The sequence below is a fragment of the Rhodnius prolixus genome, unplaced genomic scaffold (genome assembly GCF_049639745.1).
Source record: "Rhodnius prolixus isolate KJV_2025 unplaced genomic scaffold, Rpr scaffold_1, whole genome shotgun sequence".
Lineage (NCBI taxonomy): Eukaryota > Metazoa > Arthropoda > Insecta > Hemiptera > Reduviidae > Rhodnius > Rhodnius prolixus.
Genome location: NW_027411581.1, coordinates 65,646,831 through 65,661,122, shown reverse-complemented (window position 1 = coordinate 65,661,122; position 14,292 = coordinate 65,646,831). Strand labels below are relative to the sequence as shown.

Here is a 14,292-nt window from a genome sequence, read left to right as displayed (position 1 = left end):
GGTGAGCTCTCGGACAGTCATTAGAAGGCTTCAAAAGAATAACTTAGTCTCTAGACGTCTCGCAACAGGTCCTCTTCTACTGGAGAGGCATCGAGTAGAAAGGAGACTTTTTGTAAATCAGTATCTCCATTGGACCCTTGAGCAATGGGGGGAGGGGGCTGTTCTCTTCACAGATGAGTGCCGGTTTGCATTGTGGCAATCAGATGACCGGGACCGTGAGTGGAGAAGACCTGGTGAGCGCTATGCTTCATGTACCATGCGAGAAAACCCAACCTTTTCAAAGGCAGCCAATTACGAGGGTCGTTTGAAAAATCCGTGCAAAGTCAAGAGAGATAGCACTACTGGCGCGTATCGAGGTTATGTTTAGTTAGTAGCATCTCTTGGAAGAACACACACCAAGTTTCAGCCAGATCGGTCTATTTCTTTGTGTTTGGCATTCGTTTGAATCGAGGAAGTCGAGTGTGTTGATTAAACACTACTTTATGAAAGGCAAAACGCCTCAGGAGAGCTAAAGAGAAGCTTGATAAACATTATGGTGACTCTGCACCATCGATTAGAACAGTTTATAAGTGGTTTCAAAATTTTCGGAGTGGCCGCTTTTTTCTCGTGGTTGTTAAATGTAAAGCCCGTATGTAAAACGTAAGCATTACTTTAATTTATTTTACTCGATTGTAAAAATCGATTTAACAAATAATTACACTCTTTTCTAGAAACTATAATTCTTCTCCTCCCAACTACTGGGTTGCGGGAGAATAGCTTATAAAGTAAAACCTTGAAATTACAAAGCTACTGATGCAGTATTAATGGTTAAGTTAAAAAAAAAAAGGTTCTATATGAAATGCGGTTAGAATAAAATTTTCTTATCTTAAAGAAAGATTAAATTGATAATGACTACCAAGCAATAATACCAGGGCAACCTTGGAGGCGGCAAAAGAGAACAGTTGCATTTTCCTTCAGTGAAAACCTTCACTTATCACGCCAAGTTCTCTGTGGCCACGAGGGGGCAATTTCCGATCACGTAAACCAAAAAGAGTGTACTAGGGTCACCGCTGGCTGTAAAAGAATGTAACAAATTTATAAAAATAATTTTCTTGTCCATTCACGTTTTTTCCTGTTCTTCTTCATTTGCACACTTATTCCATCTTGTTTTTCATTCTTTGCCTTCTTCGTAACTCTAGGACACACCATTTCTACTGTATAACGATGGACTATTCCTGAACGTAATAAAAGTGCGCAACAATAGAATATAAATGAGCTAAATTATTATAGAAACACGTTATTGAAGTCTGGATATAGAAATGAATGTGGAAAGAGAGAGAGAAATAAAAAAATGAAAAAAAAAGTACTCCAGAGGAAGATAGGGAGGGCCCTTAAGAGTTACGATATAGGAAACAACACGTGGGCTATACTGCTCCAGATAGGAGCACGACTTCCCTCATATTAGACTTGTATATCACATACTTAAAAAGGGAACAACACTGTAGCTCTAAAAGGGAACAACACTATAGCTCTAATACCACATACCAAGCATATTACTTTATGCTTGTATAAATCTAAAACTAAGAAAAGATTTTTTTCAATAAACTGAAGAATATAAGCGTAAAAAGCTACCGCACATATAATACTAGCGACGTCCTATATAATACAGGAATAATTTAAAGTAAAAATACTATGAACAAACTTGAAACGCATAGTATTAATAATAATAACAGAAGCAATAAAACTCCGCTGTGATTAATAACAGAATTAAAAATTACCCAGAATTTTTTTCTAACTGCAATAACTAAACTATAGACTTTTGTTTCATTTAAATTTAGAGTTTTCAAACATATTTAAGTTTTACCTTACATTATACAGTTTGTTTAAACCGTACATTGTAATGTAAAAGATACTTTAGAGAGAAATCCACCTTCAATCTCTCCCCCCCCATTCTTTAGGGGTATCGCCTGGAATAATCATTCAATTATTAGTTAAAGTTCAGCAATATACGAGGGTCGTTTGAAAAGTCCGTGCAAAGTCAGAGAGATAGCACCACTGGCGCGTATCGAGGTTATGTTTAGTTAGTAGCATCTCTTGGAAGAACACACACCAAGTTTCAGCCAGATCGGTCTATTTCTTTGTGTTTGGCATTCGTTTGAATCGAGGAAGTCGAGTGATTTTCAAAAAATGGACGAAAAAGAATTTCGTGTGTTGATTAAACACTACTTTATGAAAGGCAAAACGCCTCAGGAGACTAAAGAGAAACTTGATAAACATTATGGTGACTCTGCACCTTCGATTAGAACAGTTTATAAGTGGTTTTAAAATTTTCGGAGTGGCCATATGGGCACAAGTGACGCTGAACGTTCTGGACGCCCTGTTGAGGTTACTACTCCAGAAATCATTGATAAAATCCATGATATGGTGATGGATGACAGAAGAGTGAAGGTGCGTGAGATTGCTAGTGCTGTGGGCATCTCGAATGAACGGGTACATAATATTTTGCATCAACATTTGGACATGACAAAGCTATCCGCAAGATGGGTGCCGCGATTGCTCACGCTTGACCAAAAACGAAATCGTGTGAAGTGTTGCAAGGACGGTTTGCAGCTGTTCCAGAAGAATCCGCAGGACTTTAAGCGTCGTTTCGTCACTGTGGATGAAACATGGATACATCACTACACTCCTGAGACCAAAGGACAATCTAAACAATGGGTTACCAAGGAGGAATCTGCGCCAAAAAAGGCGAAGACCGTTCCTTCGGCCGGAAAGATTATGGCGACTGTCTTTTGGGATTCGCAAGGAATAATCCACATCGACTATCTGAAAAAGGGTAAAACTATTACAGGTGCATATTATTCATCGTTATTGGACCGTTTGAAAACCGAGCTGCAAGAAAAACGCCCACGATTGGCCCACAAAAAAGTCCTTTTCCATCACGACCAGCTCACACCTCAGCAGTTGTGGTCGCAAAATTAATGGAAATAGGGTTCCAACTCGTTTCACATCCCCCCTATTCTCCAGACTTGGCTCCCTCGGACTACTATTTGTTCCCCAATATGAAGAAATGGCTGGCGGGAAAAAGATTTTATTCAAACGAGGAGGTGATTGCAGAAACGAATGGCTATTTTTCAGACTTGCACAAATCCTATTATTCGGAAGGGATCAACAAACTAGTGCAGCGTTGGACGAAGTGTATAAGCCTAAAATGAGGAGACTATGTTGAAAAATAAAAAAGGTTTACCCCCAAAAATTAAGTAGTTTTTATTTTTGCACGGACTTTTCAAACGACCCTCGTATGAAAAGTAAATACTGAAATAGCTCTTTAAAGGGATTTCCCAGTCCCTAAAAAGCCCTTATTCTAAATTACCAAGGCGACACGATAGCCGAGCGGTTAAGAGACTTGACCCGCACTGCTAAGATGCATTGTTGGTTTAGTGGGTTCGATTCCCCTGGTCTAGGCCTTGGATTTTATTTAATGTGTTTAATAAAAGAAATTTACAGTAAAGAATGTTAGGCGGCTATAGGCTAGACCCGCAATGCTAAGATGTATTGTTGGTTTAGTGGGTTCGATTCCCCCGGTCTAGGCCTTGGATTTTATTTAATGTTTAATATGAGAAATTTATAGTGAAGTATGTTTGCTAGTCGCCTCCGTCCACGATACCTAATTTGGTAGTTGGACGTAAAAAATATGCATTACTTTAGTTCATACTAATAAATAAATAAAGTAAAAAAAATGTAAAGACCAATTCATATAAACCACTTTTTTGGACTTGGGCTTATATAAATATAAAACCAAACGGATGCCTTCGGCAATTACTTGATTAATCGCGTTACTTCCACTCGCTTAGTATTATACTCATGATTATGTGCAGGTGCTGAAGACAAAAGTGTATTTTTTTTGTACATCTTACCAAAAATTTACTGTTTTGGGTTTGGGTTAGTCTGCTGAAGTAAAAAAATAAAAAAAAAACGAAACTAGAACATGTACAGACAAGTTCCTGACAGGCAATGTTTCAAACATGACACCTCCCTCCCAGCAGTTGGAAGTATTAGCGTGGCGGCTAGATCCTAACAGCCACATCCAACGCAGACATCTCACCAATTATGGATATTGCATTGGAGCCACTCGCATTCCACGGCTCCTACTTCTTCTACTGCCGCCCCCACTGAACAGCTTTCCTCCAGCACATCGATCCATTCCAAACTGCCCCCAAAAGATTACGTCTAAACCCGCTGATAGCTAGCAATATACTTAGCATTCCCCCACTCCACCCCAACTGAAATGAAAATTAATACTTGGACGTTTTAATATTTTGTTTGTTCTTTAAATATTATTTTCTTAACAATTATTAAGGTGACTAGCGAAAATGAATCTTTCCTTATGACTATAGAACAACACCCAATACGATCCAACATTCTAATCTTAAACCCATTCAAAAGTCTTTTACACAATGTAATCAACCTGTGCTTCATTAGCCTTTTCTTTACACTCCCGAAATAACCCAAAGGTGACGTCAAACTGTAATGTATTCCCTGATAATGAATGCCCACTTTAATTGCCTGGATTAAGTCGAAGCTTTCCACAAGTCCAGAATACTACCAATTTATGGCAATCTGAAACAGATATTTGTAGAATGTTAACTAACTCTTAACAATAACACGTAATTTTAATTTTATAGTGCCATTTTTACGACCTTTTTTTTTTTCAACTTTAAACACAATTCTAACTATGAGCTAACCTTCGAAAACTGTAAGATGGTAGATAGAAATCTATTTATACTTTTTTTTTGCAGACATTCTAAAAATGTTTCAGCATTAATATTCAAATTAAGTCTTCTGCATAGAAGGCCTGAGCATTCAAATTGATTGTGCAGGGATCAAAAGAAATTTATTAAATAATTTAGAGAAAAAAAAATCAATAATTCAGTTGATAGCAAGACGAACCTTCGTTACATGACAGAGTACTAAGGAGGTTTGTATTAAAGAAAGGGGTTTGCCAAAGCTATGAAACTCGCCTCGTCTCCACACAACATCTCTACGGCGGAGCAGTAAACAAGGGCACTGACGTTTATTGTGTTTGGATTGGAAAGAAGACGACTAGATATTGTAAACAAATCAGTTTTTATTTCCCCTTTCTAGTAGTTGTGGGGAAAAGCTGTTTACTAACCTGCCTCTAGTAAAACCTTACTCTTGTTATTGTTCTTAGTAAGCGGGAGAACGAGTCAGCGTTCAACAAGAAAGCATCCATTTTCAGCTCCTATGAGTGTCCCAAAGGAAAATGGTTTTTTACAATTTGTCTATTTGTGGAGTGGGCGGTGGTCAGCATAACTGAAAACGAAAGATTGCAGTAGATATCTGGACTACTATTGGTTAAAATCATTCCTGCCAGTTCAATAAATCGATTTTTAAAAGATGTATCGAGCTTTTCTCAATTCAATTTCATCAGCTACTAAAATTTGTTATACTTGTAGTATATCGATAGTATATAAAAAACAAAAACAAACAAATATATGGTTAGATTAGGTTACTAACAACTGGCCCAGCACTAATAAAAATGACCATTTGTTTCAGGTTATTTGCGACTTTTTTTATTACACTTGGATAGTTACTGTAAATAAATAAAAATAGAAAATATATTAAACAATATATAAAATGAAATAAAAATCGCTCGGAGCGAGTAGATATAATATTGATGTGTGTTTTAGGCCACGTTTATTGAGATAGTGGAAAAAGGTAATAACCTATGAATCAGGATGGTTAGTTCAATTTCTCTCCACCATAAATATGGAGCAGCAGCAGTAGCCCACAATAAAACATGTGTTTTTATAACAGCTGTAGGGTGAAACAAAGTTTCTCTAGCTAACTATAATCGACAAGATGTTTAAGCTAAAAATAAAATTAAAAAATATGGTAAGTACACTTAAACAATAACTTCTCTCATAACAATTCTCTACAGGTGCTTAAAGTAATAAGGAAATTTTTAAATTAATACATCTCAAGATGGCCAAAATTAATTTTTCCTTAAAAAAAAAAAAATTACTCAAAGAAAATATTCGAAAAAAACTCTCAGAAAAAAGAAGAAGAAATTAATTACTTTTACAACTAACGCAATGCGAACATTTGAATATAAATTAAAGAAATTATTATAAAAAGAATCAGGATGCCTTTTGGGCACAAAAATAACAAAGTACTTAATTTATACCCAATTTAAAATAAACAAAAAGTTTTAATTGGTAATAAGTAGAACACTCTATTGTAGTTCTAAATTTATGGGTTTTGTTACCAGCTGAAATTGAATGAACCTTTCCATTGCATCGATCAATTTTGTTTATTATTAATAAAGATTTATTACTTTTATTTATGAACGCTGGCTGAAATCATATGTTACGTTATTAGCAATCAGAAATCATGTGCATATAAATCTGTGTAAATTGTGTATTACTTGATCTTCACTAAAAAAAAAAAAAATCAATCTACAGTTATTACTTCAGATATCAAAGTTCATCAAACACGTTGGCGCCACGGTAGCCGAGCGGGTTTAAGAGGCGAGACCTGTAAAGCTAATATGCATTGTGGTACTGGGTTCGATTCCCGGTCTCTAGGCCTTGGATTTTATTTAAAGGTTAATAAAAGAAATTTACAGTAGAGTATGTTTGCTAGTCGCCTCCATCCACGAACCCTAGTTTTTTTTTTTTTAAATGATTTAAGGCGCGTCAACATCTAAGATTATTGGCGCCCGGAGCTTTTTTCAGTGCACTGCCGGCCTCCGGACAGTGTTCTCTCGTTACAGACAACACTGTCCATAGTGAGCTGTAAGAAGCTCCTAGGAAGAGAAAATCTAAGGGTCAGCAGCTGGATTCGAACCCGGGACCTCCGCGTGGGGGTGTCCAGTACGCTAACCGCATAGCTAATCCCTTCCCTACTTAATTGGACGTTAAGCCCCGCCTGAAAAAAATAGGCGATTACTTACTATCACAAACACAGACGCTCCAAAATTATTGTTATTAAAAAGATAATAAAATAATTCAATCTTTGACCTGACCGCTTACGAGTATATAAGTTTTTATTAATTTTTTCTAACAACATGAACGTATACAATTTTTTCCAAACTACGAATTTTAAAATCTACTTACAAGTCTGGAACAAGAATTTTGGTTGATCCACATTGTACATCTGGAATCACTTACCTACTAGGGGGAACTAAAATCCTTCATCCAGGTGTGCTGCCCTTAAAATAAATCTTTGACAATTGTTTCAGTCAATCTATCTTCATTATTCGCTGATTGCAGAATTAATCCGTCAAAGCCGCGTGGGGCTATAAGGATAATTGTAGGGCCTATTAACTTGGCCACTGCAGGCTGCAGAAAACACATGCAATGCATGGGCACCTGGTGGATGATAGCCTTTTGTAGGTTCTGTGAGGAGGAAGAGGAGGAAACGGGGCACTCTGCACGTGTTGTGTCCAGTATGAGGGGGCTTGTCTGTGGCTAAGGATGTTACTTCTTGGGGGAGGAAAAAAAAAAAAAATCAAGGCCTGAGGAGCTTTCCCTAAGAGAAGTCGCTGTCCAGAATTAAGAGTCTGATTAAACGCGAAGGTCTGGTGGGGTAAGCTTCTAGAGTGCGGGGAGTCACAATAGATCCAAAGGGGTCGCAGTGGCGTAGGCCTTAAGGGCTACCCTATTAGAATCTTATCTTCTTTACTATTGTTTCAGCCAATCTATCTCCATTATTCAGAAAATTCATAGGCTGAAAATATTTTACAGAGGTACCTCGGTTCTTGACCACGATTCGTTCCTGAAGTGCGGTCGAGAACCGAGAAACAATTTATCCCATAACAAATAATGTAGTAAACTATGTAGTTTATTTCGTTTCTAAGCTCCAGAAATATGCCGTTTTACTGGCCTAATTTTTATATTTTGTGTAAAAACGTGTATCTAAACAAGAAATAAGATCTAAAAGTGTAAATATAAAAACAACTCGGCTCATCTCGGTGGTGTTCGAGTTCCAAATGTTTGTTCGGATTTTAGGACAATATTTTCTCGAATTTCTTGGTCGAATACCGATTTGTTCGAAAGTCAAGTCGTTCGAAAACTTAGGTACCACTGTATTTCGATGGATGCAAAAATGTGCTTGGCAGATAGAAAATATATATTCTATAATTTAGATTTTTAGGAGATAGCGGCATTGAATGCATTTTGCATTGGAATCAGTTGCATCAATGCAATTTGGCACTTATAAATTTTCATGAAAAAAATGCCACTGGCCATAACATCAAAACGAGATAGTTCCGGGACAAAACGGGATGTTATTAGGTAAGTCTATTCATAATCTTAATAATTAAACCTGTTGTAACAAGAATATTTTTACAATTAATCATTTCATTAAAATTTATGGCCCCTCGCCAATTTAAAATAAAAATTCTATCGTTCCATTTATAATCCTATAAAATAGGATGGAATAAAATATAGTCCACCCGTCAACGATTTTGATACATACTACTCAATTTCTGTTGTTGTAATAAAACTGAATTTATGGATCAACCAGATATAGAACTATGTCTAAATAAAAGATTAAACACATCCCAAAAAAATGACAGGAAAGAAATAATTTGAAAGTTATGGGCTACCAAGAGAAAAGTGGGTTTCTAAAAAAAAGCGTTTTTATTGAAATGGATACATTCCTTCTTTTCTCCCAAGAGTTGAATAAAGATGTGTGTAGTTACGTCTGTAAACAGATATATGTTCCCACAGGTAAGGAGCCGTAAGGAAGATGACAAAAGCTCCTTATATCAAATTCCAAGATGCTATTCCTCTAAGCTCTCTCTATCGTTGACCGTGCGCGCAGCATCTCTTCTCCCAACTCCCATTCTATGCCGTCCTCTAAAACTTTATATATATCAAGTTCTCCTTCTCCTCCTCCTACCGAGTCTAGAACATTCCAACGTTGCAATAGAGAAAACCACTAATATAAACTTGTGCAATAAGCGGAAACGGTCCCGCCGTACCCGGGACCATGGCCCATCCCTCCCTCTAGTCTAGAGCATTGCAGGAATTCCGGCGCCAACAACCAACAGAGGACTCCATAGCCTGTCGTCAGTTCAGTATGACGCGTGTAATAATTGTTCCCATTGTTTACTGGAGATATGGTTTCCCGCCGCCTCTCAACCTTCTTCCTCAGTACCTCTCAAATAACTCTAAGCTAGCAAGTCGGTTCGCTTAAAATAATCACCCGACCTGGAGTCACGAGTGTGTAGTGCCGAAACTGATTAATGGTTTAAAGTTCGAAACCGATGAGTGATACAATAAATGGATAAAATACAAGCATATTACCCAAAATAAAAGATTTTGTGCAGATATCCCAATTATTATCATCATGTCCTCTAAATCAACAAATTGAAACGATTCAAATTGCCTGTGTCGATGTTTTTCTCAATTACGTTGAAAACTTTTATTGTTTTCAAAAGTATTTATTTCAACAAGAAGATAATTTTCTCAATTTAATGTTTGAACATGTCCTTTTTTTTTCATTTATTGCAGGAAAAATTGATCTTTCTTTTCCTTACTCTCTCTCTCTCTCTCTCTCTATATCTCACTCACCTACGTGTAATGTATGTGAAAGCGGAAATTATTGTTATCGTACAGAAAAAGGAAGCGGAGGAAAAATAATTAGATCTAGATGTAGAACAGTTTCTATTATCGTATTGAACATGCGAGAAGTAAAATTAATGTAAATGAAAAAAATTTTTGTTAACAGGTTTCAGATGTGCAATTCCTAACGTTTTATTCCTTCTTTCACATCAATTGTGTTTTCAAAGATATTATCTGATGATTCTCTGTTTATTGTGTCCAAAGAGAAATGGGAAATCGATGCTGAAATGATGGAATTGCGTGTGTAAATAAAGGAATAATCTAGTAAGGTAGATGATTGATTTCATTTTGTTCTTTTTTTTTAAGATTTCAATTTATTTATAAGTATGTTTATAGTCGTACTAGAGGGAGTCCTTCTAGTGTAAATATGGGGTGCTGCCTAAAAGAAACTGGGTTACAAGTCAGGGTTAAGTCCCATAAATATGATCCATGAATTGGGCCAACGCAATCCAAAATGATCTTCAGGATCTGTATACTCTTTTGGGCCAATCCCTTAAATCCAGAAATAAATCGAGAATTAGTTTCACACCAAAATTTCACTCATCATCTTTTGTTTGATCAATAAATCGAATCATCAAGCTTTGAGTTGCCGCCGCCGCCGCGTTCATGGAAAGCAATTTATGAATAGTATATCTCGTCGATAATACAAATTACTCAGGGAAAGAGGCCTTTCACATTACATTTAAATGGCACTTTTAGAGGCATGCCTTAATCCTGTCTCTTCTCCAGAACTATCTTAAGATGCCTCCTGGAGAAAGGTTCCAGATAAACGTACGCTCCCCTACACTTCTCGGGCTCGTGTTGGTCCACACCAGCTAAGAGTACATCAAGATTTCCATCTAAAGGTATTTGTAAAACATTGCTTACTTCTATTTTTTCTAGTACGAGCAAAGCATTGCAGTCGTTACCAATTTTTCCTAAATTAACACCTTTTGAAAGGAAATCTTTCACAAAGAAATTCGTTGACTTCCTTCGATTGTCTCTGCAATCATAATATTCAGTTCAGTTAGTGGTTGGGAAGTCGCTAAATCTTTCATCAAGGGCATCTCTTAAGATTCCTAGTTGGATTCTTTGTTGCTCGCCCTCATAATATTGTGTTCAGTTAGTTAGGAAGTTGTTAAATCTTTCATCAGGGGCATCTCTTAAGATTCTTAGTTGGATTCTTCGTTGCTCGCCCTCATAATATTGTGTTCAGTTAGTTAGGAAGTTGTTAAATCTTTCATCAGGGGCATCTCTTAAGATTCTTAGTTGGATTCTTTGTTGCTCGCCCTCATAATATTGTGTTCAGTTAGTTAGGAAGTTGTTAAATCTTTCATCAGGGGCATCTCTTAAGATTCCTAGTTGGATTCTTTGTTGCTCGCCCTCATAATATTGTGTTCAGTTAGTTAGGAAGTTGTTAAATCTTTCATCAGGGGCATCTATTAAGATTCTTAGTTGGATTCTTTGTTGCTCGCCCTCATAATATTGTGTTCAGTTAGTTAGGAAGTTGTTAAATCTTTCATCAGGGGCATCTCTTAAGATTCTTAGTTGGATTCTTTGTTGCTCGCCCTCATAATATTGTGTTCAGTTAGTTAGGAAGTTGTTAAATCTTTCATCAGGGGCATCTCTTAAGATTCTTAGTTGGATTCTTCGTTGCTCGCCCTCATAATATTGTGTTCAGTTAGTTAGGAAGTTGTTAAATCTTTCATCAGGGGCATCTCTTAAGATTCTTAGTTGGATTCTTTGTTGCTCGCCCTCATAATATTGTGTTCAGTTAGTTAGGAAGTTGTTAAATCTTTCATCAGGGGCATCTCTTAAGATTCCTAGTTGGACTCTTTGCTGCCCGCCCTTTATTTAATACACACCACATAAACCACTTGTAAAATTTTATGCTTACATCTAAAATCGATAATCTGTACAATACCTTTAATAAAATCAATTACGATCAGGTCCATGTATGTAATAAAAAAATAAATACAAATTAATTTTATATTGGTTTTTCCCAAATCAATCCAGTGGGTTAATTGGTTATTTTTATTACTCTTTGTCTCTTATTCGCAGGAAACTGTGCAGGGCAACCGAAACGAATGATGATGTAGACGTTTCGCATCAGACGCGACCACCTCCACTAAAAAATCGGATCACCTCGTAAGGTTCTGTAACAATGGAGACCAGATTAGGTTTACTAGATCTAGAAAATTCCTGTTGCTCCAGGAATCCTTGTCTGTTGAAGAAAAAAAAAGAAAAGAAAACCCGATTTTCTTTGAAACAGAGTAAAGTTTCAGGGAACAATTAGAGGATTAGAGGATCTTCAAATATGTATTTTTTTTGTAGGCAATTTGTCAGTATTTTTTTTGTAGAATAAATAAATAAGGGTGCCCGGAGTAACCTAGGCAACACAGCTCTCTCTCTCTGTGCAGCAGCCAAATGTCAAAGTTCATGCACGCTAGTGATGTTTTTCCTTACATCTAATATTGAACACACCTGTTGCTAGGCGGGCCCTTTATATGGATGGCTATAAGGTCCATCAGATAACCTGAATGTTAAAAACCAACACGCATGCTTGGTAATGAACTGCATTAAGAAAGGCAAAATTTTTATTATTACCATAAAAGAAAGCAACAAAAAAAATTTTCATATTTTTTTTTAATAAATATAATATAATATGGTGGATCCCAATCTGCTACTATCCGGGGGGGGGGCCCTGAGAGTGATTCCTGGTGATTCTTGGCGGTTAACAGGGTTTTTAGAATGCTATTGTTCAAAACAAATGCTAGTTGGGTCATATCCCCGGTGAACACCCATAGACTAGATACATGTAGCACTTGATGTTGCCAGCGTGTCTACATTTATCTACAATGCTACGGAAAACTTTGTAACTTCCTGTATAAACAGTCCCTACCCGCATGTAAGAGGTATTGTAGACTAGGTACAACTTAAGTTCACTCAGTTATAAAATTTACATTTGTACAACTGTTTTTAAAATGTAAATAAACTTATCAATTTCAAGAACGCTAACAACTAGCTAAATTGAGGCCTAATTTTTGGCATTGTAGGGAAGAAGGAGGTTTGCGTGGGATGGTGCATAAGCTCCACCCCTGGAAGATCATTCTTGACCATCCTACCGGTTTCCCCTTTCTTCGTACTCAACTTATCCCTGAAGAGTTTAATCCCCCTTTACAACATCTGGAAGCGCTGGGTTGCGTGGAGTGAGTGGAGAGTGTCCCAATCTTCCAGAAGAGTCTTGTTAGTAAGACAGGAGTTATGAAGTTGTTAAATCTTTCATCAAGGGCATCTCTTAAGATTCCTAGTTGCGATTCTTTGTTGCCCGCCCTCATAATATTGTGTTCAGTTAGTTAGGAAGTTATTACATCTATCCTAGTTAATGAAGTGCAACTCTATCGTATAAATTAAGTTAATGCTAATCATTAAACGCTTATTTTGTTTTTAACGATAAGAATAAAGATAATCCTTGAGGAATCGGAGCTAAATTAAAATCTGGCTCATTTCAGAGAAACATAACTTGAGCACCATCCAACCATTCTAAAAATGGGTTTCCAGCTACTAATCATCAGTAGATTCTGGAATGAGGTCAGGGAGGAATGATAAGTACAAGGGTAAGCGCATACAAAGAACGTGGTGCGCAACTAATAACGCATTGTTTACAAAAGAGTGTACAAGAAAGTTTGTAAAGTCCAGTACCGGCTAGGGCATAGCAACAACGATTAGTGAGGGCACAACTACATACACACTCCGATACTGGGGTAACTAGCTAGACAAAAATAGAACACAAAAAGAAAGAACACACTAACAGACCTCTGGTATTCAATTAAATGGGAAAAAACCCAAGGGTTGTAAAACCAGCTGTGGAATCTGCTACCCAAGTTTCCCGGTACAAAAACCATTAGAATGGGGTACTGCAGCATACCCACCCACTCACCCACCACCACTATCCCTGGGGTTGCATCCCCCTGGGATACATCCCTAGGGAACACTTCCTCTATCTTATTCCATTGTCTACATGAATTTTATATAATATTATTACTGCGGCACCTTCCTAGGTAAGGTTTTTAAGTTTATTCAGGCTTCACTTCACCTGCACATACTTAGGGAGGGGGTGTAGGTGTTTCAATTCAATTTAATATATAGAATAGACTTTAGGGAGGGGGCTAGGGGAATAGGAAAAATTCCTTAAACCTGGTAAAAGGCCAAAAAAGTCAGGCATGTCCCATATCTGTTATAAACTTTCTAAAGACCAACAGGAACATGTTTAAGAATAGTTACGTTCTCCTGTTATAACATTTCACTTTGTCTATCTGCGAACAATATATGAAGTGTGGCCATTAAATAACGAGACTGATGATGGCTACAGAAGAACTATGCATGCGCCAAATCTTAAAGACCGACAGCTGTGCAGCGCGTAAAGCCTTCTCTTTCGATTGCCGGCGTCTCAGCGTGTTTGTAGAGAAATTTGTTTCTGACCAGAACCGTCGTCGTTTGTGTAAGAGGTGTTAGCTTCGTTTTGCCGTGAAAACATGATACTGCACATGTAGTAGAGCAACGAATTGTCGTGAAATTTCATTGACATGAAACTTGGTTGTAACCACTACTGAAACTTATCTGTTATTAAAAGAATTTTATGGTGATGAATGTTTATCACGTGCGCAAGTTTTCAGAGTCGTTC

General features: G+C 37.1%; 1 protein-coding gene and 1 long non-coding RNA gene across 7 annotated transcripts in view; both read right to left on the bottom strand.

The window, feature by feature from the left end:
* Eip63E (cyclin dependent kinase Eip63E) overlaps positions 1–14,292 on the bottom strand; it is a 237,518-nt gene that overhangs the window by 34,747 nt on the left and 188,479 nt on the right. The gene's annotated exons all lie outside the window — the stretch shown is intronic.
* Positions 9,647–14,292, bottom strand: part of LOC141446157 (uncharacterized) — a 75,786-nt gene continuing 71,140 nt past the window's right edge. Inside the window, exon 6 of one of the 2 annotated variants that reach the window (XR_012453556.1) lies at positions 9,647–11,764. This is a non-coding gene — a long non-coding RNA (uncharacterized lncRNA). The remainder of the gene's footprint in view (positions 11,765–14,292) is intronic. The other variant, XR_012453555.1, reaches the window with a different exon arrangement.